Source organism: Lepidochelys olivacea (genome assembly GCF_965140295.1).
Source record: "Lepidochelys olivacea isolate rLepOli2 genome assembly, chromosome: 2".
NCBI classification, from domain to species: Eukaryota; Metazoa; Chordata; order Testudines; family Cheloniidae; genus Lepidochelys; species Lepidochelys olivacea.
Genome location: NC_140412.1, coordinates 8979664 through 9004220, shown reverse-complemented (window position 1 = coordinate 9004220; position 24557 = coordinate 8979664). Strand labels below are relative to the sequence as shown.

Below are 24557 nucleotides of genomic sequence, written 5' to 3'. Positions count from 1 at the left end.
AAGGCGAGCAATTGCTTTACGGCATAAGCAACCCTTCCTACCGCCTCAGTTTCACAGAATCATAGAACTGGAAGGGTCCTCGAGAGGTCACCTAGGCCAGTCCCCGGCACTCATGGCAGGACTAGGTATTATCTAGACCATCCCTGACAGGTGTTTGTCCAACCTGCTCTTAAAAATCCCCCAATGATGGAGATTCCACAACCTGCCTAGGCAATTTATTCCGCTTAACCACTCTGACAATTAGGGAGTTTTTCCTAATGTCCAACCTAAACCGCCCTTGTTGCAATTTAAGCCCATTGCTTCTGTCCTATCCTCAGAGGTTAACAAGAACCATTTTTCTCCCTCCTCCTTGTAACAACCTTCACGATTCACCATTATCCATAATAAAGACAAAACAGCAACAGGTAGAGATCAGTGCCAGGCGATTGTCCTGAGCCCGGGGCAGGGGAGCAGGAATCACTGCGGAGCGAGCTATGGTCTGGGGCTGAGAGCCAGGACTCTGTTCTTAAGCCACTTCACTCCTGGGTGCTTCAGTTTCCTCATTAGTCAAATCGGGATAATGCTTACCCCACCTTTCTAACACAGTTGGAGATTTTAAGGATACAAAATGCCAAGTGCAAAGCACTATTAGCAATAATAATAATCCTGATTTAACCAGCCTTCTGGCTAGCTAGTGTCAACTCAAGTGCCAGTGGAGAGTAACTGCTCCAGAAAGAGACACTACAATGGGATCCAAAAAGAATGTACCACAGATTAACTGATTACAGGTTGAAACATACACCTTTTTCCTAGTGAAGACACAATCCAAGACTTCATGACTATCAGTATTATGCAATGATGTGACCTTTTGGAACTTCACAGCAGCAGAGGTGATAGAAAACAGGGCCTTCCTGGTCCACAGCTGTAGTTCTTTAATGGCTGAGATAAAGGAGAATCCCTTTTAGCTGCAAGCTGTACAGGATCTTGGACGCTGCTGAGCAATTCTGATTTAATCCAACGGAGGGCAGCGTACACACTACCAGACCTAGTATATGTCTGTGAGTAATGCTTCAACGTACTAGCCTTTCACCTCCTGGGTTCCGAAGAGGAAGAGCGAAGTCACGGCACAGTACTGTGTAAATGGGAATCGGAAGTACAGTTGTAAGTGTGCAGCGGTGTTACATTTAGCTAGGCCGGACATGAAACACACATGGGTCGGTGTTTGTGGACCTACCACATCCCCAGATGACACAATAAGGCATGCTTTGCTGCCTGGCTTAGGCAGAAACTCCTAGCAAAGGACACTGGCAGTCCGGTCCCGAGGCAGCGCGTGCGTATCAGAAGCGGACGGCTCTTGTCCTTTTAGTCACATAGCTAGGGCCAAGAGGTCCATACAGAGCACTGAATTCAGCCTGATCTCAACGTGAGTACAGAGACCGAAAGGGGGTTTTAATAACAAAGAACTGCCTACTGTAATACCCCTCCAAATATAACCTGGGTATGTGTTATAAATACCACCCTGCACATACTGTGGACACATACAGCATATGAATTAGCTCACGGCTAGTTGCAACCTTCCTACCTTAGAATCACAGAATCTCAGGGTTAGAAGGAACCTCAGGAGGTCATCTAGTCCAACCCCCTGCTCAAAGCAGGATCAGTCCCCCAATTTTTGCCCCAGATTCCTAAATGGCCCCCTCAAGGATTGAACTCACAACCCTGGGGGTTAGCAGGCCAATGCTCAAACCACTGAGCTATCCCTCCCGCCCTTGCCGTGGCTTGTACGCTCACAACCCTCAGCTTAGAGCACACTGGGGCAGTTCTATTAGGCTACCTGCGGTTCTCAAACTGGGTTGCAACCCTGTTTTAATGGGGTCACCAGGGCTGGCGTTAGACTTGCTGGGGCTTGGGGTTGAAGCCACAGCCAGGGCGGTGGGGCTCCGGTTACAGCCCTTTCCTGCCCCTCCCACCCACAGCGCAAGGCTCAGGCTTCAGTCCCCCTTCCTGGGGTTGTGTAGTAATTTTTGTTGTCAGGATGGGGTCATAGTGCAATGAAGTTTGAGAACCGCTGGAGAAAGCCCCCAGCTGTTGTAACGAGCAACATTCCTGGGCTGTCCCAGCAGTGTTATGCTAAAGAGCTTCAACCTGCAGCATAGAGGACAGCTAAGAATAGAGGAGCAATCCAACATCTTGGGCCGTGGGACACTGTGGACTCCCCCACCAGTGGAGCTATTCCATGATTGGACCACGGACATCAGTAGGTATACGACTGACATCCATCTAGTAGCGAGGGTTCAGGGACGATACTGCCAAGTCTGGAGGATGGGCTAGCTGACCAGCTAGAGCGCTCTTCTGATCCACCCGATTTATATGAATCGCATTAATTCCTCTTACCTTAGACTCAGCCTTTAATCCATAACACTGTTTCAGAGCTGGGTAAAAGGTTCAGTGAGCAACAGCAGAGGGAAAAGGGGGTGCGGGTGGGGGGTGTCAAACCAAAGACAAGTTCAAGCCCAATATCGCTTTGAACAACTAGCCAGGAATAATCAGCACAAGACTCACCTCGGCTGCGTCTGTACCTTTCAGAAATCCAGCTAGCAGTTTTGGAGTCTCAAGCAAGGCAGGCAGCCACAAAAACCCCGGTCTGTCAGGCTGCTTCCAGCTCACTGGGTATTTAACATTCTGCACAGAGCGATGGCTTAAGCCTGCTGCGATCTGGTTTCAACACTGGGTTTTGCTTTTAATTTACATAGGCAGAAGCATTCATTTTCAGGTCTGTACTGTCTGAAGCTCCGGAACACAAATGGCGTTTTTCAAAAGACCCCCCGAAAGCAACACGTACCAAGCAAATTGCAATTTACATTTTGCCACAAGCATCTTTTGCTGAAACCTCAACTGTCAGTAACTGTAGGATACATGAGTGAGTGATAAGTGGGCGTTATCAAGCGCGTTTATGAGTAAGTCTCATTAACCCTTTGCTTGTCTCCTGAAGGAGGCTGTTTAAGGACTCAGAGTGGTAACCCTGTTAGTCTGTAACAGCAAAAATAAAGAGGAGTCCTTGTGGCACCTTAGAGACTAACACATTTCTTTGGGCATAAGCTGACCTCACACTTGGTAAAGCAACCCCCATCCTTTCTTGTATTTAGACCTGCTCCTGTATTTTCACTCCATGCATCTGATGAAGTGGGTTCTAACCCACGAAAGCTTATGTCCAAATAAATTTGTTAATCTCTAAGGTGCCACAAGGACTCCTCACTATTTTTGTTTAAGGACTTCATTACTTAAAACAAAAAGCTGCGTTCATCCCAGTTCTGCTACTTGCAGCTTGACCTTGAAGAAGCCAATTAACTGCTCTATATCTCAATTGACCCATCTGTAAAAGGGGTATAAATGATATTTTTCCAAGAGGGATGGTGCAGGTAGAGCTAATAGATTTTTATGACAATTTAGCCATCAAGTTTACCCTTATTTTTGTGCTGGTAATTCACCTACAAACAGAGCATGATTTATTCATTTATTCTCCATTCAAAACTGATCAATGGTTTATTCAAAGAAATATCAGCCTATAGATTGTTCACAAACTGTTTGCATGGATAGGCAAGTTGTGTGACTGGTCACTTAAGTCACATGGCATTAAGGTTGCCAACACGGTCTTTCAGAAACACAGGACATGCATGATGGTGGGGCGGCCAGGCCAAATCTGAGTGGTGTTGCGACCCTGTGCACTAGGTCACACCACCACTCAAATTTGGCCCACCTGCCCCTCTGTCAGCCTTCTAAAGAAATACGAGACTCCTTTTATCCTGTATTTTAACCAGAGGTGTAGTGCTGCTGGAAACCTGATTTAAATAGAGGACATCCCTTATAATATGGGACGGTTGGCAACCTTACATGGCATCTGTTCCCCAATGGGATGACCTAACCTTTATGTACTAATTTTGTTTCTGCCCCAAATGAATTTTTGGTTAAATAACTTTCTTTTCTGAATTAAACCCGGGCCTGAAATTTGACCTTCAAACATGCTCGTGTAAGAACAAGAGCTCCCTCAAATGTCCGTGAAAAAGGTGGATGCAACAAAGCTAATTTCGAGAAAAGTTTCTGAAAAGAGTTAGCAAATACTCCTCTGCACTCTTTGCCCAGATCTAGCTACAAGGCTCAGTTTGAGTGAAACACTTTAAGACCCTTGGTTTCAAGGCCTTATTACTGAAAATTTTTATTACTATACTAAAACCAGAGCCTACACAAACTCAGATCTGCCTCTTGCTATGAGCAAGAGAGAAACTGACAGCCCAGCCCAGTTCCCTGAAGGAACATAGCAGGAGGCTGTAGTAACACAGACGCAGAGCTGTTTCGGCAGAAGCTCAGTAACCTTTGTGTGTTTGTAGACACACACCCATTGTGAAACCTGGGGGCACACACAGGACAGAAACTGAAAACACAAAGCGCATCAGTGGGGCAAGCTGCTTCTGACCGATGGCGACTAACCACATTCCCACCCAGACTCGGGCTGGTGAGGAAAAGACCACCTGTAGTGAATGCTTCTGTAAACAGATGGGATTGGATTGTACCCTTGGATGTCAACAGATTCTGGCGGACAGACAAGGGGAAATAAAGGACTCTTGGCCAATAAAAAGATTCCTTAGTTCTCGACCCTGGGTGTTCAAATCTGAAGTTACCAGGAAAGCCCAGGATGGGGGAGCAGCTTGCTAAGGAACCAGGATCCATACGATATAAGGGCTTGCAGATTTAGTCAACTACATTGAAGCAGCATTCAGAGCGCTAGAAATGTACTCGAGAGCCCCTCCACCACTAACGAGGCAGGATTTTGCTGTGGGCACGAGGTAAAGATTTGGAGCAGTAATGCTGGAAAAAGCCCATTGCAGTAATCAAACCATGAATCACCATAAGAGGGGCGGGCGGGTTGGGAGACTGCCAAAGGGAAACTGAAAAGATGTGCCTGGCTCCTGCCCCGACCTGGGAATCCTGGTAGGGTCGTCCTGCTCATTAAGAACTCCTAATCTGCATGCCTCTGACAGCTATCTGCCACGCAAGTCACTCATTACACGTGAGCCAACTCATTTAGCAAAGATACAATATTTACTATATGACTTGGGGAAAATGAGAAGCCTTGAAGAAAGCACATGGCCAGAGATTTTCCTGCATCTCTGACTTACCGTTTTAAACCCTCTGCACACATGCAGCTAGCCCACAGCCGAGCAACCCTCATCTCCCGGGAGCTGCCGTTCCGCACTGACATGGCAATACGTTCATAAGACTGGCTGTGGAACTGTCAAAGGAAGTATTACCACCATTTTACAGCTTCAGATCCAAGGCTCAAGGTTAAGTGTTAAGAAGTGCCTCGGTCCCGTTTTGAAAAGTGACTTAAGAGACCAGGCCAGAATAAACAACACTGCTTGTCCCGGCTCCCACATCACTCGCCCAAGGTCACAATGGCAGCCAGGGGCTGCATTCCCAGCCCAAACCTCACCCCAGGGCCCCATCCATGAGACCACCCCTCAGACCTAGACTTGGGAAGGTGCTTCCTCCGACCCTGTGGTCTGGCAGAGCTTGGATTCATAAGCCTTCCGAACAGCCTGCAAGACCCACCTTGGAGCCCCAGTATTTGGGAAAGAGGCTGTCACACGTGGAGAGGTTGGCACTGGTTAACTGGGGGGCTCAGAACCGATGGCAGGAAGAGGCGAGTGCTTTGTTATAAGATTGGATGGCAAGAGTGCTCAGAGAAGGGGATGGGAGCCTCTAGGCTAGACAGACATCTGCACTGTATGAACCGAAAGGCAAATTTAAGTTCCCCGCAGCACCGACTGGAGAAAGGCACAGCATGGACAGGTCCTCTGCATTCTCAGCGCTGGTCTCTTGTGACCCTGGCTCCCATGGTGTCCTGTTCCTCCTGGACAGAGGCTGCCAGTCAAGCCCAGTTACGGGACTTCCAAGCAGCATGAGACCACAAGACTCACTTTCACTTGTAAAGTGAACCGACACCGCAGCCCAGGTGTAGAGAGGGGAGAGGCCAGCCCACAAACAAACCCATTACACACCACACCTGGCCTTGCCCAGTTGGTATTTTCGGGAATGCCTGCCATTATAGGCTGTTCACCGCTGAGGAATGCATGTCAAATCATTATAACTTGCTCAGTGCTCCGTGTATTCTCTGTCCCTGAGCCGCACTGCAAGCTGCCTCCCGTCTGCCCGAGGGCGCGGGAACGCCAATCATGCCATTCCCACGCTGCCAGATCCCCTTACAGTCAGCGCTCCGCTTCCTGCTCTGCCCACGTGCTGCCGGGGTCGGCGATGCCAATCCGAAAGAGAAGAGAGGGTGTGGGAGCAGCGTTATTCACCCAGAGAAAGGAGGAATGGATGGGACCGGGGACAAGCAGCAGTGAGGTTCCCTATCTCCAGAGTCAGGGCCTCCTTGCTCATTGAGGATCTGTGCCATGACATGCAGAGGTCAGCTCACAAGGTGCTGCTGACCCCTAGTTAGCGCCATGCAAAGCGATCAGCCGGGAGTCAAATTCAGCCCTGGTTTAAGCTGGCATCATTTGGCCCTGCATTATTGCTTAATAGCATGAAATTAAATCTGAACCGCAACCAGAGTCATTCCCCCCCACCTCTTCCCCGGCTCACCCCCATGCTGGCAAGCCAACAGCTCCACTCTCACCGGTCCCCAGCACTCTAGGGCTGCCCCAATCTGCTCCAGGTGCAAGGCCCAGTTGTCACTCCAGCAGCTGAATCCCAACACCAGCCATCAGGGGAGGCTCTAAATCAACGTTTCAGGGGTGGCCTGAATTCCCTTCGGCAGCATGCTGGCTCATCCACCGAGGGCCCTTGGGGCAGCACTCCCGGGCCTGGCATGATGAATGCCAGGCTAATTTTCTGGAGCATGCTGCTTTGGCCCCACTTCGGGAACGAGCACCGGAGGTGATTCCTCACATGGAACCCTCATTCTTCCAACAGCCATGAATGGCACAGAGTCTGGATGGTGTTTTCCCATTTCTCCAAGCTGGGCAGTGCCTGCTGACCCCGGTGCGGGGGCTGGACCTGGTCACCATCCTTCCCCCCCCCCCCCACACACACATGCTCAGGAAGTCTCTGGAGCCAGGGAGGCAGCAATCTCTCTAATCTAACCCCAGGGCAAGAGAGACACCGCGACTCTCGTTCCGGGTCCTGGCCTTTCGCACAGCTCAGGAGGACCCATTGACAGAAGACAGCTCAGAGGACATGTACAGCATGGAGCAGATCCAGGCATGCTTCCTCACACCCGCTGCTACCCCAGCCACGCCAGCACGAAAGGGCAGTTAGGCTTTGCTGGGCTGGACCATTTGAGCTTCGGTCACCCTGCTGGGATTGTGCACACCTACACACAAGAGAGAGACAGAGACAGCCAGGCAATGGGTACAGCACTGCACTGAGACCTGGGTTCAATTCCCGGCTCTGTCACTGACCTGTTGGGTGGCCTTGGGCAAGCCACATCCTGCCTCATACCTCAGTTTCCCCACCTGTAGAATGGGGATAAAGATACTGACCTCCTCTGTAAGTCGCTTTGAGATCTACTGATGAAAAGAGCTATATAAGATAGAGGTACTATTATACACAAGCCACCAAATAGCCATCAGCCTGTAACAGCTTCCAGCCACTACTACTCCAAACCAGTCAAACCTCGGTCTCTGATCTGATCTCTATGGATCCCCCAGACAAACAGGGAAGAGGGAGAGAGATACCCACAGCTATCTAAAACTTATTACTAATGAGTTCGCACACTCCCACCGGTACGACCATCGTTCGATACATGCTTCTAGCAAAGCGTCAAAAGAGCCATTTAATCCAAAACTCTTGTGTAGTCTGGCTCGCGTTACTTACTGACAGTCTGGAGAACAGTCCCAGAAAAGCCTGCCGCAGCTCTGTACAGAGTAGGTGAGGTTTTGTTCGATGCCGTAGATGCAAATGCAGGGTCTTTTGATAACAGAACTGCTGTACCGAACTCTCTGAATAGGAAGCTCTCCTCAACTTGGATGGGGATCTGAATTTCTGTGTTTTCTTTTATAAAATGAATAAAGAATTATGCGAGACAGGTTCTCGCCCCATCTGGGGAACCAGCTGAAGGGTCTAATTTACATCTTAAAGCTCCCATTTCTCTAAGTTGCCAAGTTGCCCTTGGTTACCAGAGGTTTTTCAGTAGCTGAAGGATCTGCTACTTTTCTGTCATCTCTAAACAAACTGAACGGAGAGCAGTTCTCTTTCACGCCAACAGCCCTGAAATGCCACCATCATCTTGGTGTGACAAGAGGTCTGGTCTACTTCCACAGAGCTTTGCAACACTAACACATGACATACCACCATGCACAGCCTCTTCTCTTCAAAAATGGGTATGTAAAACAGGACAGAGGTGAGACTGGAAAGAAATTGACACAGATTTCCTTTGATAAATGAATCTGTATTACGCTACAGCTCTTAAAAAGGGGAGAGATTATCCCCTCACGCCCCCTCCACTTTATGTACGGCACAAAATTCTCACACTTCACCTTTGGGCATGTTCTAGTACAGGAGAGAATAGGTGGGGGTTTTGTTTTTTTCTTTTCAGCCATCTCAGTGAAGATGGCTGAAGTTGAACATTACCCAGCGAAACAGAAGGTGGAGAATTGATAAAGCCTATTCAGGTTTTGGTTTATAACCAAAAAAAAAAAAAAAAAAGTCATGAAAAAGAAGAAAAGTGCACTTTATAAGCCAGATTTATTTTTAAATGGCTCTTTGGAGGGAATTTCTACATGTGCTAATTCCACAAAAATTAATTACATTGTCAAGACTTTTAAACTCTTTACCTTTTTTAGTTATTTCCTTTAAAAAGCCACAGATTTTAACTGAATTTTCACTGTGCCATTTGCTTGTTTTCCACTCCTGGTTCAGTTTATATAGCAGAACAAGACTGGTCAGTTTCACCTAGTTTCCAGTCCATTTCGCTTGTTGGTTCACAGACACTAGCATTATGTATTCCTTCTGTCGCCCTGCCCTCCCAAGAACATTTTGATCTCCAAACTCTCAAAACTTAGCTGAAGTGTGTCATAAAAACTTTTCTATTCCTATGGTGTTTTATAAAATGCTTTTCCTTTAAACAAACTTTACATTTTATCCTTAAAAAAATCTTACCAGAAATAAAACAATCAGTGGTAGAGGATCAAAGGGACGGGGGAAGGGACAGGATTCTTTCCTTGGTTGTGCCTTAGGGTTCACCTAAACTGCAACAACAACAAAAATCTCCCATGGCAATGAGTTTCAGAGCACGGGTCAACTGGCTCGGGCTCTTGCTACAGAGCTAAAAACAACAGTGTAGACGTTCTCGCTATGGATAGAGCCCAGGTTCAAACTTAGTGATGGTGGTGGATCTCAGAAGCCAGGCTCCAGTCTGAGCGGGAATGTCTACACTGCTATTTTTAGCCCTGTAGCACAAGCCCGACTCAGGTGACCTGGAATCTGATTCCCTCTGCCGCAGGATTTATTTGTCGCTTAGACGTGCCCTGAGTTGCAAAGGTGGGGGAGGACATTGTTGAAAGTTGGAGTGTGGTCAAGATTTTAAAGAACGCTTAGTGATTTTTGGTATTCAGCTGGTGACACCATGAATGGGGCCTGTTGTGCCCAAAGTATCCCAGGTCTCAAACTGGGCAGCCAAAAGACTGAGGCATCCATAATTGCTAATCCCTTTTGAAAATCCTGACCATGCATTCTTACCTATCATGCAAGGCAGCAGATCAAAGGAACGGCAAAAGGTCAGCTACAGTAGAACTTAAAGCAACAGCAGCACATGACAAACCACTGTAACTGGAACAGAAGGTGAGGGGATGTATACACACAAGTTTGTGACAGACCTGGTATGCAGAAAGAGGTCCTGTGTAAAGACCTTACAGAAGACATCACAGTCCTCCTGCCCAGCCAGGACTCCAACGCCACTGAGAAAAACTGAATCTGACAATGGGAGAGAGATTGTACCGGTTACAACCAATAACCACAGCAAGGGGCTTGCCAAAGGAAAAAAAAGTTCAGAAATTCCCAGTGGGAGTAAGGGTGTGGAAGGAAGCAGGAACTAAAGATGAAAGGCCTGGAGGAAAAAAACAACCCAACATCTGCACACAGATCTCTAAGTGATGACTGGGAGGAGACTGGCCCAGGTGCAGTGCTGCCAAGCGGCCGGAAAAAGCAGATCAGTGTCACCAATTTGGGCCTCGCTCTCTTTTAACAAAAGCCCGAGCCACCAGGCAATCGGACAGTCAGGTAGGACAAATGCATCAGTCAGTAGAGGGAAGGAAGAGGCACACGGTGTAGGTACGTCTGCCTCCAAGAAGCTGCCTGAGAAATAAGTAGAGCTGGTTGGAAAATGCTGTTGTTACTTGCCATGAACATTTTTGAAAGAAATGTAAATTTGTGGGGTTTCCTAGAGAGTTTTTGGAAACTAGAGAATTTTTTGGAGGGGTGGCGGGGGGGTGGATGGCAGAGAAAACTGGACATTTTTAAGACAAATGAAACTTTCTATTTAGAATACAAGAGGCCATTTTTCACTGAAACTGTTAGAAAGACATTGACCAGCTCTAGCAATAAGCATGCAAGAGAGCGACAAACCCAGCTATGTTGCTGGAGGAAGAGGAGAAGGGCTAGGGAGTGTCATTCAGGAACACATACAGAGATCTAGCATGCACATGAAGAATTCACCACAGACTGTCTCCCTTTGCAAGACGTGGCCACATCTCTGTCACCAGCCTGAGATGCAGGAAGTGATGGTGGCAGAACATACAGGATGGTAGTGGATGGACCTCCCAGGGTAAATGCAAAGCCTATTCCTGGTTGAGAGTTTCGATCAAGGTGACCAGTCCCAATAGGCAATAAGAACCGGGAGGTGTGTCCTTTGAAGAAGAGTGCTGCTGAAGGCCTGTGATCCTGCAGGGATGGTAGGGGAGTCATGCAACCAAACAGTTTTCCAAATGAGAGAAAGGATGGCCCAGTGGTTAGGGCACCAGCCTTAAGAGACCTGGGCTCAAGTCCCAGCTCGGGCACAGGTGACGTTGGGCAACTCACTGACTCTGTCTGCATGTCAGTTGCCCATCTGTAAAATGGGGCTAACGGCTCTAGCAAATCTCACCTAGTGTTGTGAGGATTGAGGGGTTTGGACACCACAGTGATTGGGATGGAGGCATATGAGTACTTAAGACAGACACCTGTTTCACAGAGTTTCCACAGTACCACACTTACCAACTGACCTGTTATTTGTTAAAAACTACAGACCCCAGACTGGTCACGTGATCCTGTTTTAGTCAGCTACCTTGACCACATTTCCCAACAGCCACAGGCATCATATCCCACCGACGGCCAGTTTTCCTCCAATGGACAGAGCAATACATTTTGCACTATAAACTCAACTCCACTTAGTGTGTAAGGAGATGCAGACACTATTGTTAGTGCAAATTGTTAACCAATGGTTTCGATCTAAACTTACGGCCCAGCTTGACTTGCAATGATGCGAAGACTTGCTTCCATGCGCGCCCCTTTCATTTAACCCTTCCTTCCTCACACATTGCACGGGGTGTAACAGGAGAATCTTGCAATTAACTCCTATGCTCTGCAGGGCAGAGGAAGCATTAAAAAACAACTATCAGATGTAAAGACGGACTTCATGCAGCGTTTAGGTCTGGTGCTAGTGCAGAGGTCTTTGAATCGAAGGGAATGAGTAGGCTATTAGGTAAGGTGTGCAAGAAGGAGCAGGGGAGGAGAACAGAAGAGCACTGTTTGAGGCACCTCAATGTAGTTGCTATGGAATGCATCTGAAGCCCAGAGAAGTTGAAAATTCTGTCAACTGCCATTTACTTCTTTACTTCTTATTGAACTACAGGGGTTTCTGCCCTTAGCGGAAAGCAGAGAGTTTACGTACACAGCCTCAGGGCTTGTCTACACTTGGAAATCTACTGAAGTAGCTACTCCTGTGTGGACACTCTTATCCCAGAATAAGAACACATCCACCTGGAAACACCCAAATATCTGTATTGGGAGAGATTATTCTGGTAAGTTACCAAAGTTACACAAGCCCTTCGTCTATGGCAGGGGTTCTCAAACTAGGGGTCGGGACCCCTCAGGGGGTTGAGAGATTATTACATGGGGGGGGTCGCAAGCTGTCAGCCTCCACCCTAAACCTCGCTTTGCCTCCAGCATTTATAATGGTGTCAAATATATTTAAAAGTGTTTTTAATTTATAAAGGGGGTCGCACTCAGAGGCTTGCTATGTGAAAGGGGTCATCAGTACAAAAGTTTGAGAACCGCTGATCTATGGCATCATCTAGCCAGTCTGCCTCCGCACACTCTAGCTATTGCAACAAAGCGATGATGAAAGCTACACAGTCCGGAAGTCCTGACATTACTGTTGTGTGAATCAAGAATGAACACACAGAACAAGCCACCCTTGACTGTGCTGACGCAGATGACCACTCCAAGAGCTGCTCTCTAGCAACAGTTTGTCTAACCAAGCAAGGACAGCTAATAAAAATGGCCTTGACAGTACATGGAATTCTAACACATGGCTTGCCACAGCCCAGAGACACGGGAAAATGAAAAAATCCAGACTTGTCTATCTGCTCTGAAGAACACACATCATTAACACACATTTTATTACCTGTTATGTACCTAACAGGCCCCCAGGGAGAACAATGACCCATTATGCTAGATGCTGTACAAACACTGAGAGTCAGTCCCCGTCCCAAAGAGCATATCATCTACATAGACAAGACAGGTAGAAGGCAGTAGGGGAGAGAGGAAGTAACTTGCTTAATGTCACCCAGCAGGTCAATGGCAGAGCTGGGAACAGATCCCTGGTCTCCTGACTCTCTGTCCAGTGCCTACCCACTAGACCATATTTCCTTCCTTAAGAACTGGGTGGCCAACAGATTAAATCCTTTATTTTCTTGGAGTTCAGCAAGGAGCCTGTGAATCTAGATTAGAATGTGTCTACAAACTTGCACTGAGAGTTCCACGGTTGCGAGGCACATGCCGGCTTCATAGCACTCGTCTGATTGTTAAACCGTGCGCACGGCATGTTGAGCGACACTGTTCCAAAGGATGGTCTGTTGGCATTAAGGAACACAGGAGAGTTTTATGCCCCCGACTCCAGAGCAGGACCCATTCGCCTTTCCTCCTTGCTACTCACCCCTGGTCCTCCTATGCCACCCCAGAACCCCTGGCACCACTTCCCATCACTGGGTCGGACATCCTGTGTGAATCAGCACATTACTTCTAGGATGCTAGTGGCCCCAGTGCAGAAGCGGAGGTGGAGAAAGTCAGCAGGCATGGAACACGGCACGCAGGGCGCATTAAAGTGGCTCAGCTACAAAGCCAACTAAGGGCAAAGCACCAGAGAGCTGTGCTTCCCAACAGGCCTTGTCCGTGCATTTCGAAAACTCCACACCACTGAATTCAAATATTCGCCATTACACAGAACTGCCAAGGGGAAGGAGTTTCTTGGTAGGAAGGAGCAGGAGAAATGTCAACCTGCAAAAGGTGATTAAAAACCGAGCGAGACCAAGGCCCTGATTCAGCAAGGTACCTAAACACGTACCTAGCTTCAGGGTGAATGCTGGGATGCTGGTTAGGCTCACATTTAAATACTCTGCTGAGCTTTCGTAGATTCTAAGGTCAGACAGGACCACTGCGATTGCCTTGACTGACCTCCTGCATAACCCAGGCCAGAGAATTTCACGTATAGATCGCACCAAGCCCATCACGTCCGTCTGAAACTGGGGAACGTGGGCTCCCTCTAAGGGTATGTCTGCACAGCCAGCTTCCATGTCTGGGTTGACAGACACAGTGCTAGGCCTCTCTCTAGGCTTCAGAGCCCAGGCCACAACGTCTGCAGGGCCTTATTTAGCACTGTGGTGCGTGCCCCGTGAGCCCAAGTCTGTGGATCCAGGCTTGGAGGCTCATGGCAGCAGGCTGCACTTGTATATCCTCACGGGGTTGTCTATGTGCTCATTTTTGCATTTATCCATTGCTTTTCATCAGAGGATCTTACGAACATTAACCCGCACAATATCCCCAGCAGGGAAGGCGATCATTCATACTCCTCTGAGAGAGATCAACAGAGTTTGCCGAGAGCCAGCAAGAGAGCGTCCCAGTTCCCAGAACGCAAAGAACGAAAGCCTCACAGTGAACAATTAGCTCCAGACCCCCAGTCCTTCTGCAATATCATCTACTAAACCTCAGCAACGCCTCTGCCCAAAGCCACTCTGAGCAGCCTCAGCTGCTAAGCCCACGGCTGGCCATGTGTAATGCCAGACTTCTGGATGTCTAGCAGTAATCCAATCACAGTCACTGCTTGCCTGTCCACATCCTTTATCGTATCCAGGCTGGATTCCTGGGAACAGCTCAAAAACTAACAAATGCTCAACCTACAAGGCAACTGGGTCAGATTATCCATCTCCTCTAGGGGGAGAGGTAACTCTGCATCTCTTGGCATGAAAGCAGAGCTCTTGTCTGCACACAGCTTCCTTATTAACAAAGGAGGCTGAGAATATTCCCCTCCACAGATGTTGAGAGCATGACTCTTTAAACAAAAAAACCAGAAACCCAGCATCAGGCATGAAATCCATACAAAACAACCAACACAAGAAGCTCTCATGACCCTGACTAATTTAGTTTTATGAAGACTGTACTCCCAGTACCAACCATCTGAGTTTGCACCAAACGCTATCTGAGAGGCTTAATAAAGGAAACCTTTACATAGACACAAAAAAGCATAGCATTTCTGGATCGATATTTAAAATACACTTGTCAGGAAGACAGATCAGTCAACTGTCAGGCGAGAATGCAACAGAAACGCTCTACTTCTCCTAGAAAAGTTGGTATGACAAGGTCAAACTACTTGACTTCTGAAGACATAGTCAGGAAAAAAGGTTACCCCAAGGACAGCCAGCATGTATGGCTAGCAGTCCCCTTTCCCTGCATTGCTGTACATCTGGATACTTGAGAGAATTTGCTAAAGATTTATTTACTTTTCACAACCACGGCATGCATCACATCAGCCTCTCCCACGTGGCACTAAACGACTCCAGCTTGAAAGAATTAGCCCCGTACGGCAGCGCAAGGAGCCACAAAGCTTTCAATATTTCAGCCTTTGAATGCGAAGAGAGACATGACAGTGAGTACAAGCTAACAATCAGCTGCAGATAACTCACTTGCACTGGAGGCTGTGACTCCTCCTCTGTGCGCACAAGGTGGGGGAGGCCAGAATGAATTATCCCCTGGCCTCGCTCAGAGTGAGAGCCGGGGTTGACTTTCTGCGATATCCCCCACCAGCAGCTTGGAGCACTCAAAGGCTGTGCCAATATCCGAGGTTTCCCTGACTTGGATTCCAAGCACGGCTGATAAATGTTACGGAACAGGGGGGTGGGGGGGAACCCACAGAGAAAAAGGCAACTCTGAGAAAGCTAATGCACACGCTGAGCTAGAAACACCAGCCGTGCTCGCTGGCAGTGGTTAGTTACCCCTTCAGCCTGTAGCCCAAGCTGCTTCCAGACCCACCGTCAGCCTCCAGACAACCACGGCAGCCCCTTGCCCCTGTTTCAATGAACGAGAAAGAAAGCAAACCCAGGGCTCGGGGAAGAAGAGGATGAATCAGCTTGCTCCCTGCTGCTGAGCGCTGCGATGTCTGGGTTCAATTAGTGATCTCAAATGCCAGTTCGGAGCAGGAGGGGCGGTGGGGGAGGGAAGAGAGGCCAACTCCACAGGGAATCGTAATATAATCATTTAAGCTGGCTGCCTTGCAAATCGCAGAGCTCCAGTTCTGCCCTGGCATGGCGCCAAAGCCTGAGGCGCTGCGAAAAGAGGCTTGACTGGAAAGCTCGCTAGTGTGGCTTGGATTTCATCGTAGGTACCAGCTCTGCAGGAAGCTGATCCAGATCAAACAAGTGGATTACACATCAGGCTTTCAGCAGGAGAAGAAGAAGAGGGAGAATCTGAGATGGTTTCCCATTCCCCTCAGCCCACCCCAACTATTCCCCTCTGGAACGTTGCAGGGGGCACCCAAGATCACTCCATTTTCTCTCCCCTTTGTCAGGAAGCGAGCCATTCCCCCAGTCTGCGGTGTCAAACCCAAAGGGAAGGCTGGTTTGGTAGCTGAGTTGCGGGGCTGGCCCTCAGAGATCTGGGCTCAGGTCCCTGCCCCGCCACAGGCTCCCTGCACCATCTTGGCTGCATCACTGAAGCACACAAAGGTTAAGCTTTTGTGTTTCTAAACTGGGGGGTCACAATACTTGCCCATCTCACAGGACTGCAGGGAAGGCTCATCCCTTCATTCAATTCTGTAATGTGCTCCAAGATCATCTGAAGGAAGGTACTATATGAAGCACAAAGGATTATCAGGACCTGGAAAACTTTCCCACTGGCTACAAGGCAGAATGAAAAATACTTTGGGGGCTGGAGCCATGATCCTTCCTGTAAGACTATAGCCTGCCACAATCTACGGACTGATGGGAACCTAATGGTCGAGATGGGTGCTCTCTTGTTCCAGGTGGACCTAGAAGGGGAACAAGCTATGAGGAGCAGACATTCCACAGGGCCTGTTTCCTGGCCCTGGGAGAAGCTGGTGACTCCAATCAAAGCTGGAGACATCAGCACTTCCTGTTGGCCCTAAAACTGGAGCTCATATGACCTATTTCCCATCTTCCCCCAGTCAATTCAATGCTTCAGTGTCTTTCTGGGTTGCTGCCATATCTGGAATGCTGGGATCATTACCAGCCAGGTTAACGCCAGACACTGACACTGGAGGGGAGTTCAGAGAGGTGCAACAACAACAACGAGATTGGAGGGAATGTTTCTATTTTAAGAGCTTCCTCCTGCTTAGCAACCTGAATCTGGTACCCACCGTCTCTAGCACTGGGTGCCAGGTGCTACCAATGGCTGATGCACGAACAAAGAAACCACAATGACAGCAACATGTGGAGGTGGCAGAAGTGGAGGGATGTTTGCTGGACAGTAAAACACAAACAGGTAGCGAAATAAACTATTTCATAGTAGGCGTGAATAAGTAACTGGTTTGCACAGTCCCTGACCTCCAAGGGCAGATTGTTCCATAGGGAGTTCTGTAGCAAAACCAATCCAGGGCAGAAAAGTTTCAGCACACGCTGGAGTTTTCAGGCCACCGCTGTTCTTTCTCCTCACCCCACACCCATTCCCCGCTCCCTGATGATATAAACCGTGGAAGGGACGTTAAACCTTGTGCTTCAGGGTTAAAGCTAATCTGAGTATTAGAGACCTGGAGGAGACCTAATGTGGGGGGCAGATTATCCTATACCTTCTTGCACCTTCCTCTGAAGCACCTGATGCTGGCCACTATCAGAGACAGGACACGAGGCTAGGTGGACCTCAGGTCTGAACCAGTCTGGCAGTCCCTAGGTTCCCTCCCTATTATTCTCTTCATACTGCCAACCTCTCCACTCCAGAAGATAGCGCCGTACTTTCTGTGTCCCCCCATAATCAGCTAGTCTCCCCCACCTCAGAGTTTTCGTACTTCCAAAGGGCATCCATGAAAGAAAACAAACTTAGCCCTGGTCTCCCCCGCCCCACCCCACCCCAATAAAACCCAAATAAGGAGGCTAATTACCTGGTGAGAGCAAGAATATGCTTTGTGATTCCTTTCCTTTCCTTAACCTTTCGTTAAGCTTGTCGCCCAATTAATCCGTGCACCATGTTGCCTAGCTATTATTGTCTCTGCTTCTCTATGGCAAGATGGTCTTCTTTGTTACTTCCTTGTACAGCACTTACCACAATGGGTCCTCAATCCTTGATTTGGGCTCCTAGATGCTACCATAATAACTACCACCCACTTCTTGTTTTCTCTCCATTCACAGATTTGAAGGGCAAAAGGGACCACTGTGATCATCCACGCTGACCTTCTGCATAATTCAGGCAGAGGACTTCACCCAGTGGTTCCTGCATCCAGCCTAGCAGCCTGTGGCTGAATTCGAGCATCTTGTTTAGAAAGCTGGTCAGAGATGGAAAGTCACCACAATCCCTGGTACTAGCTCTTATTCCCATTGTTCCTGCTACCATGGTTAATTACCCTCCCTGTTAACTGGCATCTTATTTCCATTCTGAATTTTGCAGACTTCAGCTTTCAGCTACTGGCTTCTGTTATAGCTTTGTCAGCTGGAGCCTGTTAGTATCCTAACTTCTCACTATGCCGGTAATTAGACTCCACAGGAAACCCTGTACAAAGACAGGTCCCTGCCCTGCGGGAATTACAGTTCCATAGCACCCACATGGCCCGAATCAACCAACATGTCTCAACCCTGACCAGTGGGTACAAGCAGCTGTGTTTGGGCTCATTCAAATTCCTTAGCCTTTCTGCCACGACGACCAACCGATCTAGCCAGTCGCAGTAGTAATTGTGGACATTTGTTCCCTAGGAACTGGACTGAGACCATGATACCATTTTATCTACTGTATGTGTCCATCAGAGGGACAATGTCAGCCGTTGCTGGAATCTGAACCTCAGCCTCAAGATAAAAGGGAAGTGTAACTATTCATGCCCTGCTGACCTTTTAATAAGGGGTTCCCACAAAAATATCCCAATTAGACTGCGGACAGGCACGTGCCCTCCCAGGGTGAGGATGCTACAGAGGCAGGAATCACACCACACCCCCGCAAAAAAAAACCCAAAACAAAAATTCCCCTCATACCAGTTCCAGGGGCACGATAAATAAAAACTGCTCTTCAAAAGTATTTTTATGAGCCCCAGGGACATGTCATCTCTGACAGCGCTTAACAGAAGCAAAGAAGAACGGTGAGTTCCAGCGATAGGGGAACCATTCCAGTTTAGTGGCAGAATTTTGACAAGGAGCTCACATGATACCCTACCCCTTCCGGCGCCATATCCCTGTCTACAACCTACCATAACTCCCCTCAGTCATCAAGTCCCTCGCTCCCATCTGGTATTCTTGTTAATCTTTCCACACCTTGTAGGCAAGGGTCTCCCCAGTGCCCCCAGGACAGATCAGTTTCTCACAGGGCTTCAGCCTATGCCAGGCGTGAGTTTTGCTCTGGAGGCTTTGCATGCCACAACTGTGAATGGGCCTGTGGGTTTCTGTAATGCCCTTGATAATGGAGGCAACAATGGCTTTTTATAGCTCTTCTGACACCATTGTCTCTTACTCATCCCAGGCACCAAGCACCTTTTGGAACCACCCAAAGGCTCCTCGGGATGTTGCTTTACACAGAATCCCAGCTCACTAGCAGACTGTTTCCTCTGTAGAGGCGGGAGGGTATTTACAAGAGAAGGGAGAGAGGAACGGCAGAGTGTGGGTTAAGTGGTTTCAGCATCAGATTAGGAATCTGAAGCGCCTGAGGTATAGCTCCATTTTCTGCCTCAGTTTCCCTATCTATAAAATGGGGATAACACTGTGTAAGACCTCATTAGCTGAGGTCTGTACAACACTATGAATGTGCAAAAAGAAAAGGAGTACTTGTGGCACCTTAGAGACTAACCAATTTATTTGAGCATAAGCTGTAGCTCACGAAAGCTTATGTTCAAATAAATTGGTTAGTCTCTAAGGTGCCACAAGTACTCCTTTTCTTTTTGCGAATACAGACTAACATGGCTGTTACTCTGAAACTATGAATGTGGAAAGCATCCTGTAAGTGCTAATGGTCACTGTGCTACTTGGTCAAATAGGCTACTTTTCATGGGGGAAAATTCAAATGGTTCACCAGCCACAATTAACCCACCTTTTCCAGCACTGCCGGTTTACTCTCTGGCTATGCTCTTTGGACTCTGGGCTACGTCTACACTTAAACCGCTACAATGGTTCACTCACTACAGTGACAGGAGGGGCTCTCCCCCCTGAGAAGTGGTAGCTAAGTTGACAGAAGAATGGTTCCATCGACCTAGGGCTGTCTAAACCAGGGGCTAGGTCGGCTTAACTATGTCACTCAGGGGAGTGGATTTTTCACACCCCTCAGGGACATAGCTGGGTCAACCTAACATTTTAGTGCAGGCCTGGCGTGAGGGCAATAATTATGCTCATTGCTCACCAACCTTCAGAAACATACACAGGTATGATCTTTACCCATCACTGAAAGTCAACCCCCCCTGAGCGGGAACATAGCAGCTGTTTAAATTGTTCACAGGAGCTCTTCACTCTTTAATGCAAGATATGAAGAATCCTATATGTAGGTAATCTAAGATACTCCTCTGGGGTACAAACAGTATATTGGTGTATTCAGCAGGGGGAGAAAAGCACCATGCTTAAAGAACTTTATGGTTAGTGCTGGCCAGCAAGTCAAAAAACTTTGACCAACCCCTGTCCCCCAGGAAATCTCTCTCCAGTTCCCCTATCCATGCTAGCTCTGCTGCTTAAAACAAAGCGGGGTCTACCACACTAGTAAATAACAGCCAATGTGCACCACATAGTACAAGGCTATCAGCTACAGCTGAGCAGCGATACCTCACAGAATAACTCAGAAGACTCTGCAAGCATGGCTCTTCCCCTGGTGGAAAAATGCCAGAAGCTCTTTAAATGAACATGGCCAGTCAAGAGCAAAATTACTGCATCTCATCCAGAAGCTGCAATGATGGTGTCAAAGAGAAAGCACCTTCTGCTCCCAAGCCAGGCATGGGCCGTATCTTGCATGGAGGGAGGTCCCTGGGAGTCTGGAGGGCAGAAAGACATCGAGCCAGCAAGCACGCTTTTCCACAAGCCCTGCTGCCCCCTGAATGATTAAGCCCCGAATGGCAGCACTGAGAGTCACAGCCACTCTGCACGGGGCTGCGTCCAGACCAGTTTGCTAATCAACAACGTCCCCCAGAACCCTTCGGACTCTGTACGTCCACCTTAGAGTTTACAGCTTGCCCACAATGAAAACACTCCAACTTGCTCACCCTGCCGGGCTTCCCAGCGAGTCCCGCCCTTCCGTCCCAATCGTTTACACTGTAAGTTCTTTGGGTCAGGGATTGCATCTCTCTGCGTTCTTAGGTGGCCCCTACCACCATGGTACTGGACATCTTCACTTTGTGCCCTGCAGACTTTACGCTTGGGGGCTACACGTTTACAACAACAATTCCACTGCAGAACAGAAAAGAACATTGTGATTGCTTTATCATGGTGTCAGCAAATTCCCTTCTGGGGATACAAGAGGAATACAGCTGCAAAGATTCCATATCTCTTGTAACGCTTAATGCTTTATCCCTGCCGCCACCCCTCCCCCGCACCACACACACACCCCTTGACTCAGATTAAACATAAATAATTACACCACCAATATCTACAGACTGGAATTCAGGGTATTATTTCAACCCTTTGATGCCAGCCTCTCTATACACAACTTGATTAGCTTGATACAGGCTTGGCTCTAATCCAAGCAAACTTTTCTGGCCTATCTTGTTCAGCTCTCCTGCTATCAGCTGGTGCCAACGGCTTCTCTCTCAGCTCTCTCTTGTTCCAAGGCATTTCAGATCGCCCCACACAGCCATTTTCACAGCCTCTATTATCTCCTGTATGACTCAGTCCTGAGGAGCAACAGTACCCTTTCCACAGCTGCTGCAGCCACACATTCTGTCCAGCGGCGGAAGGCTCATCACTGTCAAACATAAATCCAGTCTTCAGCCTCGGACTCTGCTCTGGACACTGCCAGACAGAGCTAGAGCCATAACGCACCAGCGAGCATTATTTACAGTGGTGACAGCCGCAGCAGACGGTGCCAGGGAAGTAACTTTTTTCAATGCATTGCGTACTCTGGATTGGCATAATTTTGAAACCAGCCTTACTACAGGATCTGTTCAGTCTTGATAGGATCCAAAATGCAAATTAGAATTTTATTACCAAACTGAGTTGACTCAGGAGAACACCCTTCTGCCAGCAGTACTTTGCATGTACTTGTAATCTAGTCTCCACAAATGCACAGCATGCAAACCAGGCCAGAAGGTGGTCTGCTAAGGAAGTCAAGGCTCCACTGTGCTAGGTGACGTACGAACACGTGGTAAGAGACCGGTCCTGCCCTAGGAAGACTTATGATCTAAGGGGATGTCTACACTGGAGCGGTCGTTTCCAGCTCAGGTAGATGCACGTGTGCAAGCTCTGAATGACCTAGTGCACTAAAAACAGCAGCACGGCCACAGCGACACAGGTGGCATGACGGCGACCTGCCCCAAATACATATCGAAGGTCTCTGACGTGCCTGGATTCGGGACGGCTAACCTGTCCCATTGCCCATGCCACCATGGCTACACTGCTATTTTTAGTGCACTTGCTTAATCAAAGCTAGCACATGTACATCTGCCTGAGCTTGAAACTGAGCTTTGACACACCCTAGCCGGACATAGAAAGACAGGAGATGGGAGGAGAAATAGACACATGGAGGTGACGTGACTTGCCCAAGGTCACAGCACATCAGTGGCAGGACCGGGAATAGAACCTGCATCTCTTGACTTCCAGTCCCGTGCACTCTATCCGCTAGAGCATATTAACCTGCTGATTATACACCCATAAAGACTGCAACGTAAAGCACAGCTTCCCCTCCTCAACCAGCCATGTGGGGTGTGGTGAGACCCAATCTGGAACACTAAGCTCTGGGCATCTCGCCACCATAAAGAAAGGATACGGACAAGGACAGGCAATTGGCAAGGACAACAACAACAACAAAAATCAAGAGGCTGAGGACTTGGTTTAAGAGGAAGAGTTTAAAGAGTTGACTGTTTATAGCTTGGTTAAAGGGGGTCCTGCCAGCTGCCTACATCTGCATGTACGATGCATACTTAGGAGAAAACTAACATTTAAGGTGAACATCAGGGGCAGACGTCCTGTAACACTGTGGAATAGTTTCCCAGAATTGTATGGGACATGCAAAACTGGACTGGACAACAATACACTGAGTACCTGTGTATATTCTCACGCACAATATTGCGCCACGTACCTGAGTGTTAGTACAGTTAAAACCTTAGTGTTTTACACACGTTTAGCTACATATAAATGTCTATCAACTTACTTATAGTTTGGACAGGACAATACACTGGGGAACACACTACTGCAGTGGTTCTCAGACTAAGACCTAGCGAGCTGCACATAAAATGCAGAAGTATTGGGTTGTACCACCTGCGTAATCATAATCAGTGCAGCAGTAAAGGATTCTGAAACCGACACAACACATTAAAGCCATTTGCGAATTGTCTGATCACAGTCTACAAACTACAGTTCAACGACCAACTGTGCTATAGAGTCTGGTGCTGGCTGCTGAGGAACGGTCTAGAGTGTCTCAACAAATCTTTTCTTTTACTATATATAGAGGGATCCCATTTATCCAGTCTCCTGAGCTCCGAACGCATGGGTCTGAGAGACTCAGCCTTTGGGCAGGTCTACACTACTGCTTAAGTTGATGTAACTTATGTCACTCAGTGGTGTGAAAAAGCCACTTCCCTGAGTGATGCAAGTTACAGCGACCAAAGCGCTGTCCACACTGGGGCTATGTCAATCGGAGACACTCTCATGCTTCAGAGCTTCAGCCTCTCGTGGAGGTGGAGTAATTATGCTGACGGGAGAGCGCTCTCCAGTCAGCATAGAGTGTCTTCACCAGACACGCTACAGCGGAACAGCTGAGCCGACGTAGCGCTTCTAGTGTAGACTTGCCCTAAGGCTCTCTTCAGCAGCCTATCCAACCCAACTAGACGTGGCGCCGGAATAATGCAGAAGAACTCAAAAATCAAGCCTGCCTCACCTGAAGGATGGGTCACATGGATGAGAGTCTGTGAAAGGACAGTAATGGGGAGGGAAGGGGAGGGCAGGACAGACAAATAAGAAAAGACTTATCGCTCGCAAAACACAGCAGAAATCCCAGTCAACCTCTTAACTGTACACAGGGATTTCCATGTTGACAGAAGGGAATGCTGGAACTCAGCAACCCAGAACAGGGTCTTGAGCTGGAAAGAAATGAAACGCCTGCCTTATTCCATATCTATCGCTTAAGAAATGGAAACAGTTTGTCTATTGAGAGAGTAAGAGAGAGCATGTGGAGGGGAGGGAGGGAAAAGGTTTGGAGACAGAGTATTATTCACAAGGCCAGTCTCCGCTTCCGCCAGCCAATCAGTGTATCCCAGCTATCGGCACAACAGAACGGGAACAGCTTTGGCTCCCTCCCATACCGCTGGCAACATGCAGGTTTTCTGGTTTCTATCTGGGCTGTGAACCAGAAGCAGAAAGTAGGTTACTGTCTCAGCAGCTGCCACCGCTGCTGCAAACGAGTGTTTTAAACACAATCAGTGCATCACCACACTGGGACTCAGCAGTCCCAATGCAGAAACCCAGTGGCTGAGACTGGCTTTCAACATCACTGGGAAACTGTTCAATGCTCCTAAAGAGGATTTTTTTTTTTAAAACAGCTTTTTTCTCTCCCATGAGCTGACAGGATAATCTCTAAGAACATAAGAATGGCCATACTAGGTCAGACCAATGGTCCATTTAGCCCAGTATCCTGCCTTCTGACAGCGGCCAATGCCAGGTGCTTCAGAGGGAATGAACAGAACAGGGCAATTATCAAATGACCCATCCCCT

The 24557-nt window shown here is 48.2% G+C and overlaps 1 protein-coding gene across 9 annotated transcripts in view; it reads right to left on the bottom strand.

The window, feature by feature from the left end:
* Positions 1-24557, bottom strand: part of PTP4A3 (protein tyrosine phosphatase 4A3) — a 169937-nt gene that overhangs the window by 69070 nt on the left and 76310 nt on the right. Inside the window, exon 1 of one of the 9 annotated variants that reach the window (XM_084618697.1) lies at positions 15541-15627. The exons of 6 other annotated variants lie outside the window; for them this stretch is intronic. The gene's annotated coding sequence lies outside the window, so the exon portion shown is untranslated. 2 more of the 9 variants (XM_084618699.1, XM_084618691.1) reach the window with 2 other exon arrangements.